At 41.1% G+C, this 12,896-nt stretch overlaps 1 protein-coding gene across 4 annotated transcripts in view; it reads right to left on the bottom strand.

Moving 5' to 3' along the window:
- LOC127944563 (zinc finger and BTB domain-containing protein 46-like) overlaps positions 1-12,896 on the bottom strand; it is an 88,223-nt gene that overhangs the window by 50,911 nt on the left and 24,416 nt on the right. The window lies entirely within an intron of this gene.

The raw sequence follows: 12,896 nt of genomic DNA, 5'->3' as shown, positions 1-12,896 counted from the left end.
TCTTTCAGATGAAAATAACAACTTGATGTCTAGCATTCAATAAAAAAGGTCACCCAAAATACTTGTTTAGAGCAATTGAAAGAATACAGTAACCAATGTAAACGTGAGGGCTTTAAGCTAATACAGAGAGTGCCCCCCCCCCCCCCCCCCCCCAAAAAAAAAAAATTAACAGTGGGAGCCAGCAGCCTGTCATGGAGAAAAAAAAATCTCTGAATGCTCCACGTGAAACTTTGGCGTTCCGCCCTTTTTCTATCGTGTTTAATGATTTTGGTTAATATGCACGAGGGAGAGAGAGAGAGAGAGAGAGAGAGAGAGAGCAAGACAACGCTCGTGTAGTTTGAAGACTGTGAGTGCATATTTTGCGTCTACGTATTTTTTGCGTCGACGTCATTGATGACCTCGACGCGTTGTCCCAGCCCTAACTGGAAGTGCTCGATGCATGAGTTTCTTTGTTTGCACTTTATTTTTTTTCCATTTGTCTGAAATTAAATATATATATATATATATATAAACTGCCCCCAGGCCTATTCCTGATTCAAAACAGTAAGCTTGTAATAATGATTTATAATTTGAGCCAGGAATTATCAGTTCCATGTCTTTCGTCTTTGTGTGGTTATAACATGTAAATTGTAAATTGCAGTAAGGTATTGGCTGTGAAATTGTCAGAGTTGTCAGATTTGTTTGATATTCAGGTGATAAAGAAAGTGCGTTACATTATATCTGATGCATCTCACCCTCTCTACGATTCATTTCAGACCCTCCCTTCAGGATCTTTGTACAGGGTCACTTTAGCCAAGACTAACAGATTCAAATTTCCGTTTGTTCCATATGCGATTAAGGTGCTTAATTTAAATAGGAAGAGGTAGAAATATAAGTTTTATAACTTTCCAATGTGCTATTAATGTTGTGTATGTGTTTGTCTTGTATGTGGTGATATCACGCTGCAGAACAAATTGCCCCTATGGGGGACAATAAAAGTTTTTACAATTACAATTACAATTATAACGTCTGTTAATAACAGGGAAGATCCGGCTATTACAGCACGTCCATTTACTGGCTCAAAAGACATTTTGGATGTTTCACTTTTTTTATTTTTATGTATCTTGCCTTTTTAGTAGGGGCGAGATTTGATGTCATTAGTGTCATTCACTCATATAAAAAAATCACCTGAAAACACCACATCAAGCTTAAAACAATAATATTCATCTACACCAAAAATCTGCACCAAAGCCCAACTCCCATAATTACCAAAACAATGCTTCTCCAAGAATAACTCCAAGTTTTACACCTCAACAAATAGAGGGTATAATCTACTATGCTGCAGTATTAAAGAAATATTTTAACTATGTTGACAACACTAGATCTGCATCTTGTTCAAGACTGCAGTTGAGTAACATACTCAGTTACGTCACTTGACAGATAGGCTGCTTGTGAGAGTGGTCCTCGGCTCCCCTGGCCTGGCTCCAGCACAGTTTCGGTGGAAAGGGGTGTGTTTGTGTGTGCGCAGCTCCTGCCGTGAGGTCCTGATTGTTTGGAGTGGAGCTGGTGATGAGCCAGGACCCTCCACACTGATTGCCTCAGGGGAAGGACGGTGACACCTCTCTCACTCTCTCTCACCTCACACAATACCTCTGAGAGAGATTCCTGCTATTTTCTCAGGAAAAGGAGCCTTTAACTTCACACCGCTGTCAGAGTGAGCTGGTCCAAAAAATCCACTCCGGTATAAGAGTATTCACAAAGAAAACCACAATGCTGCTGTTACTGTGTGCCTAAGTTTGAATGTGAATGTGAATGTGTGTGTGTGTTGGTGGGAATGAAACAGAAGTCAGAGAATGCTTCTGACGGTGTGAAGCTCACGCCCAAAGATACTGCATCTCTTCAAGGGCATTCCATCACACACACACACAGTCGCTGCAGTCCATTATTTGAAGGAAAGCAGAAGTGACACACTGAATTGATGGGGCACAATTGGGGACATGCAAGAGATTTGTATTCTCCATGCATTAATACTAACACCCCTTTCACACACACAACCATGCATTTACCTAGATATCTACACAAGGACGTACTGTAGACTTCACTTGTGTTTATATAAAGCAAACGGTAATGACTACAGATCTGCTTTAAACTCATTTCCATTAAACTCAGGAGTAATTGCTTGGCTACAATGGCTAGTGTAGGAAGTACATAGTTTGAAATCTGCCATTTTCGTTCATGGGTACTTGGACACCTTTTAGACCAGAATTTAGTTGTAAATGTGAAGTGACAAGTACTGTTTTTTCCTTTTAAACTAGTATACCACCCACCCCTAACCTATAACATATTTAAATGCAAATTTATGAAATGCCATTAATGGAGAAAGGTCCTTTCTGTTTCCAGATGTAATAATAATAATAAACACTATGTATGAACCATTTAACAGTTAAAGCACACCCATTTATCTAGATTCTCTGGAAAAATGAGTATGACTAAATATAGTTATTCCCCCCACACACATATAACTCCACTGCTGCATAATCACACCTGCTTCTACAGCACATATGATGCGGATAACACGTCTTGCAACACATACCACATCTGTGCACATTAAGTTGTGGTGTTGTAGCTGCAGTTCATGTGTCAGCCATTGCCCACACTCACACACACACAAATAGGAATTTCCCCTTGCACCTTTAACGCCCTCTCCCCTAAACTCCTCCTTATTTAGGAGCAAGGGAGAGCAGGGTGCAGCCATATGGAGGAGGCGAGGGGAGGACAAAGGGTGGAGGATCGAGAGGAGTTGGAAAGGGTGTGGGGTTGAAGGATGAGTGTGTATGTGTGTGAGGAAGGGAGATTTTGCCCTCCCACGCCAGTTGTGTGTGTGTGTGTGTGTGAGTAGCAGGGCCAATCCGACACACCCAGAGGGCAGCGAACCTCCACATCCTGCCCGGGGCGTCCGTTTGTCCAAACAGCTCACTTCTTCCTCTTCTCTCCTCTCTCTCTCTCTCTCTGTGCTCAAACCGGTCTGACTGGAGAGTAAAGAGCAGAAGAGGGTGGGGGCTTGTCTATAAAGAACAGAAACCCCCCGTAAAACAAGAAGAAGAAGAAAACGCAGTGGAGTAAAATACAGCAGAAGAAAACAAACAGTAGGGCATTTTCCTGAATGGGGAATTTTGACAGATCGCTGGTGTTCTAACCCTTTTACAAACTCTCAAACACACACACACACACACACATGCACCTATTACCCTCTACGTCCATAGCAGTCTGCCCGGAGCTAGTGCACAGACACAACTAGACCAACAGTAAGGAGATCTGAACCGGTGTACAATCAAAGACTTACTCTAGTCTAAACACTGGCCAAACAGAGATATATCCTGTCAGGCCTATAATCATGTCCCAGAACACTCTCCTCTTTCTCTCCTTGTCTCTCATTGATCAGTTTTTTATGGTGGCTATCAACTACAGCCATCACAGACCACTGCAAATCTACTGATTGGGGTGCCCAATCCTTTTCCTAGAGGGCCATTGTCCTTCAGAATTTGGCTCCAGTCTGCCCCAACACACTTGCCTGGAAGTTTCTACTACCTGGATTGGTCCTCCAGGAGCAGGATTGGACACCACAGGGAAATTGCATCTCAGGGACAGAGACCAGTGGTCTCCAACTCTGTTCCTGGAAACTCCCCAATGGTCAAAAACGGGGGTGTTATATTAGACAGCAACTTGTATTTTGATGTTACAAAAACAGCATTCTTCCATCTTAGAAACATTTCCAAGTTATGGAAGACACCTCCTGTTTCTGATGCAGAAAAGCTAGTTCATGCATTCATGATCTCTAAACTGGACTATTGCAATGCACTGTTAGCTGGTAGTCCTGTTTCATCAAAAAAACAAGCTACAGATAGTCCAAAATGCAGCGGCTAGAGTCCTTGATATGATCAAGAAAATATGATCATATTACCCCAGTTTTACAGTCTCTGCACTGGCTACCTATTAAGTTCCATATCAGTTACGATTTGTATTGTGAAAAGCACTTTATAAATAAACTTGAATTGAATTGAATCTTTATGCATTCTCATTGCTCCAATGCTACAAGCTTTCTAAATATGCTTCAGTGTCTCTCACAAGTGCCGACAGGCCCTCTTCATTAAAAAGGTAAGAAACACAAAAATAACTTTTGAATAATAGCAGGAACATCCCTGTAACCCCCACTGAATCCAGAAATCAGCTTTGATTCTGATGGTGAGCGACCGGAAGCAAAGTGAATTGGAGAATGGAGAATATCCTCCATTAAACAACCCACCACGATACTAAATGGCTTGTCTCATTCTGCTCCTCTTAAGACATCTATTACTTTGCAATAAGCCAGTTGAGCATGGTCTTCCCTCAAACAGGTTAATGAAAGGAAATATTTAACCATGTGATGAAGTGATAAAAAAAGTAAGTGACAGAAACATGGATTAGTGTTTATAGTACCAACTGTGCAGGAGAAAGTGGATGGGATCATGAAATGATCACGAGTCAAGACTCAACCTAAGGTCACCTATGTCAAATTCCAGTGCGCTGTAGGCTATGGCTCCTGCTGGATCCAGTTCTAATTTGTATATCAATCAAATGATCCCCCAAAATAGTACAGAAAAGTAAATGTAAGTGCCTTTGTCATACGCAAACTTTAGTTTCAAAGTAATTATTTGCTGGCAGGGCATCTTGTCAGTTTTGCCCCATGGGACTGGGGAGAAGCCCAGATGGCAGAGACGGGCAGTGGGCCATATTGGTTACTGATACAACACAGGTGTTGGAAGGGAATGATCTGCTATAAAAAACTGGAACCATCTACCATCCCTCCATCTCTGCTGAGTAGCTTGGGCATTCTGCTCCAAGGGCAGGGGGTGCTTACATTTTGGAAAATAACATTGCTATCATCGTCATCTTCACTGGCCAAAGCCGAGACATCGTGGTGTGTCCTGGCTTGAGGCACCTCTTGGTTTTAGAAGCCAAAGTGTCTATATATAGTTCATGTGTAAAGGATTCTGGGAGGGGTCGGGTACTCACTGAGACCAGAGCACTGAAGCAGAAGGAAACTCCACCATGAGGAAGTCTGGATTTTTCTGCCCATGATAAAGTCAAGACTGTTCACTTTCAAAGAGACAGTGAGACACACCGGTGGGAGGTGTGGAGGAGTGACAGACATGTCATTTCCAAGCAAAGAGAGCGAAAGAGAGACAAGGACAGTGGGAAGAGCCTAAAAACAGTTAGTGAACCTGAAACCTGAACAACAAAAATAGGACAGAAATAAAGGTTAGATAAATGATAAATTTACCAAGAGCACAAAAAAAGGAAGATAGTTTTCTGCTATACACTCACAGCACTTTACATGATTATTGTCTGAAATTTTTGAGAAATTACTGATTGTGGTAACTGACGGTTTGTCACACAGGCAGTAAACTCACATTAAGTTGGAAAACCCCCCAGAATATTCCCTTTCAGGATTCAGGCAAATCAGCTGACTTGGCGGCCATCTTGGCAACTCCCTTATGCAGCTAGTGGTTGCGAGTACTACACAAAAGAGTAAAGACTCCGAAACTGTTTGCCAAGCTTATTTTTTTAAACTGCATTTGTCAAATCAATACCATCAACACAATCTGACCATGAAACAGTTATAAATGTCCACTTAGTTCAAATCTAGCTGAAAAAAAAAATGGTAAACCTTACTTTTCCAAATATTTCCAAATATTGTTCAAATGAATGCACAAAAACAAACATGGATTGGCTCTTGTAACTGAATGGCAAGGCTTTCAGTCATTTCTTTCATTCCTTTTTCTGTACTTAAACTGTAAAGATGCTATACACTGACCAATTAATACCTAATTATGTGGCCTTGTTCACCTTATTGTAGTTGAAGAGACTTGTTCTAGTAAAGGAGGAACAGAGGGAGACTGAAAAGAGAGGCGAGAGAATGGCATAGAGCGAGGCGGAACACAAGAACTCTGTCTGACAGTCCGACATGACGCCTTACCCCAGAACAAACAAGCATTCAGCTACATTGAGGGGCAACCCGGAATGCCATGGGGGAGACGGAGGGAGAGAGAAAGAAACAGAGTAACAAGAGAAAGAAAGAGAGAGAAGAGAACTGTGAAGGTCATCTGGTGGGATGGTGAGTCTCAATCAAAAGAAAATAGGGAGGCACGTCAGATGAGGGACAGAGAGTGAAGAAAAAGGAACAGATGAGGGACAGAGTGCGAGAAGAAGTTTAACATGTGAAATATGAAATCTATTTTGGTTTTAATGGAGAGGAAGGAAATATGAAAGTAGATTATTAAACTGGGAGAAAGTGACGAGGGAGGGGGAAAATCCAGAGGTGCTCAGGGTGGGAGGGTTGAGATCTATTCACGATGTTTTAAATATTAAAGCTATTTCAGGTTTAATGAGGTGTAAATACTATGGGGAGAGTTGTAAGAGGATGGGGGTTAAAGGGGCCTCACTCTCATTATTTCAAGCGCACACCTTTTGACTATAGAGACCTAGAGAGAGAGAAGTGAGAGCTGGTGTAGAAACAGAGAGATTGAGCTAATGAGCTAGGAAAGACACAGGGCTGAGAGAAAGAGGACAACACAATCGAAGGACATTACGTGAATAATAAATGAATGTACGAAAGACTCAACGAATGTTCAAAGGGTTGAATAAATAAAACAACGAGTGAATGATGAATGAAGGGGGCATAATGAATGAATGAACAAGTGAGTGAGACAGTAAGTGAGAGTGAATTATAGTCATTAAGTGAACAAATGAATGAAGGAAGGAATAAGTAAGTGAATGAGTGAGTGAGTGAGTGAGTGAATTAATGATTTTAGGAATAAATGAATAATGGAGTGAATTAATCAGCAAGCCAGAATGTGAGTGAATGAATAAGGAAGGCTAAATGAGTGAGTGAATAAATGAATTAGGCCCAATCCCAATTCTACCCCTTAGGCCCTTACCCTTTCCCCTTCCCCTCCATTTTGCGCGTTTACTTCAAGGGGTAAGGGTGACTCGATTCTCTTTTTGTTGGAGGGGTAGGGGGAAGGGGAAGGGCCAGATAGCCCTTCAAACGAAGATTTTTCAAGACCACACTTCAAACGAAGGGGTACGAATTATCACGGCAACTTGGCTGCTACAGCGAACAAAAAGATACATAAATGTAAGCTTATTTGGCATAAATAAAGATTTTAATGAAAAGTAATCATTTGTTTTATGTTACATTCAATTGTGAGTTCATATTAACGGTCATGTTACTCAAAGAAATGTGTGCAAAAAATCACTAATATTTGCTAACGTCATATCATTACAGACTGCATGATAGTGCCACAGCATATGATCAGGGCGATAACTGCCCTAGACTAATCCCCCCAATAATCAGAAATTGCAAAAAAAAAAATAATAATAGAGAGAGAAAGAGAGCGAGCGAGTTAAATGGAAGTTGCGGGATTCGCATCTGTGCATTTATCTTTTTAGAGTGAGTTTACTTAAAAACAGCGATTGTATCCTCTCATCGCTGGAAAATATACTGTAGGGATTCAGTATTTAAACTGTATTTAATAAAAGTCATGGGCCAGCGTTGACAAGTTTATTTTCTCCTGGATGTGTGAGCTGCGCGATTTACGCAGCTCACACATTGTAAGAGCTAGACGACGAATGATGACGTGTGACGGCATAGTAGTGGTGTCCCGATCCTTAGGGGAATATGTTCTCCCCTACCCCCTGACACTCAGTTTCAAGGGACAAGGGGAAGGGGTAGGCGGAACGGTACGGGAAGGGGAAGGGGTATAAAATAGAATTGGGATTGGGCCTTGGGCCTTGGTGAGTGATTGTAAATGACTGATTGAGCTGTGAAGGCATGAATAAGTGAATAAATGCATGAATAAACGAGTGTTTGTAGAGCAGTGGGTGAGAGGCCAGAGGTTAAACTCTCAGAGGAGAGTAAATAGATGTGATGTGTTGAGGCTGAGCTGAAGTTCATGTGTATGTGTTTTTGCTCTGATGAACAGGATTAGATTAGATGAGCTCTTCTGTGAACATGTCAACCGCTCACTGAGACAAGTGCAAAATTACACCATAGACGACTCTATTAAACACACAACACTTGCTAAATATTTTAACACTGTTACATGTCAGGCGCTTCACTATCTTCTTTGTGCATGTGTGTGTGTGTGTGTCTGTCTGTATGTTTGTTTTCTTCACACACACACATTCTAAAATCAATACAAGCGCTCACATATACTGTACATATGCATCTGTACTCAAAAAAACACAGATAGCACACACTTCCCTTTTGATAAAGGTTTACAATTTAAAAACAGAGTGACACGTCAGCAGCACAGCTTAAAAAATAAAAATAACAAACCTAATAGATGTGTGAATGATCTAAATGTGGGATTTTCTGTCTCGTCTTATGCTGTGGAAAGGGGAAGGCCAAAATTATCTTCTTCTTTCCCTAGTCTCTTTCTGATCAAGTGTTAGCCTTGTTCATGAACAGATAATCTCAAATAAAATATCAGTGACCCTTTCCTGGCCAGCCTTAAAAATCCCCCTGATGAAGCATGAGGTTCGCAGCCACAGCCAACCACAGAAACCCCCCTCTTCATTAGGGAGTAAACCTGATATATGAACAACACTCAAACTAACAAGCCACTTTCACACACAGATACCAAGGCATCACATCAGAGATGCACTGGGTAAATTTCCTTTTGAAATGTCACTCTTTGGTGGTAATTTTATGACCTGAACAGTGAGTGTCAATGCTAATGTTAGCGTCTAGCGTCAGACACAGGCTGTAGAATAAATACTGTTGTTTAAGGGTCTATGAGACAGTGAGCTGTGATTTAGGTCTGTATAACAGGCCTTGTAGGTTTGTTTGCAAATGAAGAGTGTGGCTGCTTGCTCAAAAGAGTAGTCTGGCTTTTGGAAGAGCGTTGAGCTTCTACATTCACATTTCAGAGAGTACACACACTCCTGACGATGAGCAATGAATAGTGCTCAACTGTTATATTGCTGTGGTTGATTCATCGGCCGATATTTGCATTTTTTTTAAATATCGGCATCAACTGACTGATATGATAAAAAATATTAAAAAGTACAAATAAAATTTTACTTCATACGAATTAGCCACCAATTCGCCAATATGTAAAATAGTTATGAACTGCCATGAGACTGTGTTACATAGAAAGCAATACATAAGCCAATACAAGCATGTGGTATTCTCAGTGTTGCCACAATATGGCACAATTAGCAGATATGAGTGTAAACTCTTCTTCTATGGTCACTTTTATCTTTGGACTCATCTATAGTCTGAGAAAAAGTTTGAAGAGAATTTTGCCTTTGTATTAGCTATACTAACCTGCTAGCTATATAAATAAAACGTCCATTTAATGCCATAGACCTTTTAGGGATATTCTACTGCACCCTTGATCCTGTGCTGGCTAAACATTGACATGTCTGGCTGCATTCCACTTAGTTTTTATGCCCTTCCCTCACTAACTTCCCACCATCTCATTGATTCGGATGTATGTCATTAATTACGTTGCACAAGACAAGTGCCCACTACTGGCAGAAATCATCTGAACTGGACTGTCCTAAGCCCTTGATCACTTGGAATCTGCTATGGACTTGATATCATTATTTACATTTTTGCCTTATGAATTTGTTTGGTAAAAGCACTCTATATGCATATAGGTATGACTGGGCTGCTTTATATATTTAAATAAAATAATGCAAATGTCAGTTGTGAGTTGTTGGGGAGGGAGTAAATTAAATGTGATCTGCTGTGATTTCACAAACGCATTGCACTGCGGTTTATGGAGTGGACTGAAGTGTACATTGGAAGTAGACTTTTCTGTTTAAACTTTAGGGTCAATTATAAATTTGGCAAAATTTGGACGAATAAATCAAAAGAAGGGCTGCACACTTAATCAAATCAAGATATGGAATTATTAAAAGTTAATAAAAATAATAGAATACAGAAAGATTAAAATAGAAACCACAGAATTTGGGGAAAATATGTGAAATAAAGTGACATGTGGCCAAGTGTGGTGAACCATATTCTGAATTTTGAATCCAAGTGCACACACACACAGTATTGAACACACACACAAACACACCCGGAGCAGAGGACAGCCATATTGTTGAAGCGGCCCGGCAGTTGGGGGTTCTGTGCCTTGCTCAAGTGTCTCACCTCAGTCATGGTATTGAGAGTGGAAGAGAGCACTGGACATTCACTCTCCCAACTAACATTTCCTGCCGGACCTGAGACATGAACCCACAGCCATGGGTTACAAGTCTGACTCTTTAACCAAAACTGCCCCATATGGATGTTAATATTATCTAAAAAGAATCACCTAGCATATCCTTGTCTGACATGTAGAAGTGTAGATCTCATGTGTAGATCTCTTTTTTTAAACCATATTGATTGTAATATTGTGACGTTTCCTGAAAGTTTGGGAATCTGCATTCCAGGACACATGCCCATTATAACACCTGTGTATTCTGCATCCAGATTCAACACCTGCAAACATCTGCTAAACATCCAATGTGACCTCACAATGTGATCCCCTCTCTAGAACTGTGATAGCTTGATGCCTCAGGTTTACCAGTGATCAGTAAGAAGCTCTGGAAGGGAGTTTCCATTCAGCAGATGCCTCGACAAAGGTGATTTGAAACTTAAGGACATGTGCAGAGAATAACTATGGAAACAGTCCCTATAGCATGATCTAACTCTTATCTTACAACATTCATGATGAAAACAGTGTCAGTATGGTGATTAGGATAATATTTTAGAAGCTTTAAACAATAGTTTATTGTTTCTTTCTCTCTCTCTCTCTCTCTCTCTCTCTCTCTCTTTCACACACATACACACACACTTTACAAAGTGCAGGTTAAGAAATCTCCTGCTGCTAGCCAGAAATTCATACCAGAAGCATGGTAATTGATATATGCAGTTCTATAAACATGCCAACCACCAATTACAAGCTTCTTAAAACCATTAGTCTGTGCACAATGCAACTTGGACATCAGCATCCTGAGATCCCATTTAGTGCTGTCAGCAAGCGGCACCCTTAACCATGCAAACCATTAGCCCTGCAACTAGACACTTCCTGTACCCTTTAACCAAATCTGAGAAAACTCTACCTTGTGACTGGACCTCAACATGGACATGGATTGCATGGTAGCAGAAATCACTCATGAGAGCATTTAGAGAGTCCTACTGATTACTAAAGCTCTGAAGCTTATATTCATGCTCTCTTAATGAGACTTAAACATGCTCATGTTACATATAACAGGTGGGTGATAAAATACATCTTGTTAGGTTTAAATAAACAAAGCATCCTTGCCAAAGTAGCCACTCTCATAGGTTTTGGACAATCCTGTCAGTCTGAACACCTTAAGAATCCACCAATTTACTAGGAAAACTGCAGCAGAGTCCAAAACCCAGAGCAGGACATGAAGGCTTTCATAACGTCCTGTTGTTCTCACCCTGATCCGACTCATCCAAGCCTGAGCCTGTTTTGTGTACCAAGCAATATTCTCATCTTCACTGAGCATTGAGATACTGCCCATGTTATCAAATGACATCCAAAGCAATTCACCGTTTAGTTCCTCAGCGGACTGAGTTTTACAAACGGTTAATACGATTTTAGATTTGAAAATGTTTCGATTCCATTTAGAACGTAATTAACTTGACCTCAAAAGCTTGACTAGCACATTAGCTTGGCTTATAAGGGCCAGTGCATGAGGAATATAAATGTGCACTATTTGTGTTGCAGGAATGGACATGACTTTTGTAAGCATGTGTGTACACAGTACAATGAGCTGGTGTGTACTTAGATGTGTGGAGTCTTGCACTTGATATTTGATCTGTGGGGTTGGGTCAGCGAGTGCAGTTATTTCTGTTGGAGCCGCAGGTAGCAGGGCTGGCAAATAGAGAGGATGAGAGAGTGTCTCGAGAGTTAAGAAGGTAAACTCGCGCTAAGCTGATGCAGATCTCAGCGTATTCCCCTCCCTCTCTCTCTCCTTCACTTTATCCCTTCTTCTCCACACTTCAGAAGACCTTGGGGCACCCCCCGTCCCAACACACTTGCACACACACATACAATTTAATCCTCACACTGCCACCAAGGTCAATTCAATTATCCTGTTTTCTGAAAGTGTGTGTGTGCCCATTTCACAGTCGGCCTGCACAAATACACCAGAGATTAGAGCTGCCACACTTTTAATGATCTACATACCTATAAGCAACAGTCTCCGAGACAGGTAGGGCCTCATCCCCGCTCGCTGGCGTGATCTGTTCCTCAGCACGGATTTTGTTTTTAGGTTGATGAGGCTGCCTCACGTCCCATGTGTCTTTCCGATATTAATGAGGAAATTAGTTTTTTCAACCCCAAATTCCCCACCTCAATCTGTAGTTTGTCATGCTGTTATACTATTAGTGTTACAACAATAATTTTCATCTTCATCAGAGTTCTATTTCTATCTGGGTTTGAATTATACAATCAAACACGGTGGCAAAGTATTCCAGGAGAGTTCACTCTCACGGGATCCACGAGGCAGTGCTTGCCAAGTAGGCGCTTAAGGTGTGTCCGAAATTGTATACCATCTAGGTACTGCAAAGAGAAACTATGTAACCGTTAAAAAGTATAGTTCACATATTGTAGTATGAATGTATGTACTACATCCACCACCTACGCCGTCAGCGCTTCACTGCCATTCACAACTCCTCTCCGGTAGCCTCATGGGACAGTGAAGTGTCCATTGAATGTATACTTTAGTATCTCTCCGAAAGAAGTAGGTCATCTGGGTACTTTTCGCCTACTGTTTCATGATTACCAGGATTCGGAACTTATTTCATGTACTTTTCACCTACTGTATCAGGTATGGGCCACTCCAGT

The sequence above is a fragment of the Carassius gibelio genome, chromosome A23 (assembly GCF_023724105.1).
Source record: "Carassius gibelio isolate Cgi1373 ecotype wild population from Czech Republic chromosome A23, carGib1.2-hapl.c, whole genome shotgun sequence".
Taxonomy (NCBI): Eukaryota; Metazoa; Chordata; class Actinopteri; order Cypriniformes; family Cyprinidae; genus Carassius; species Carassius gibelio.
Note: the sequence above shows the minus strand (reverse complement) of the source record. Positions and strands in the feature narration are given on the sequence as shown.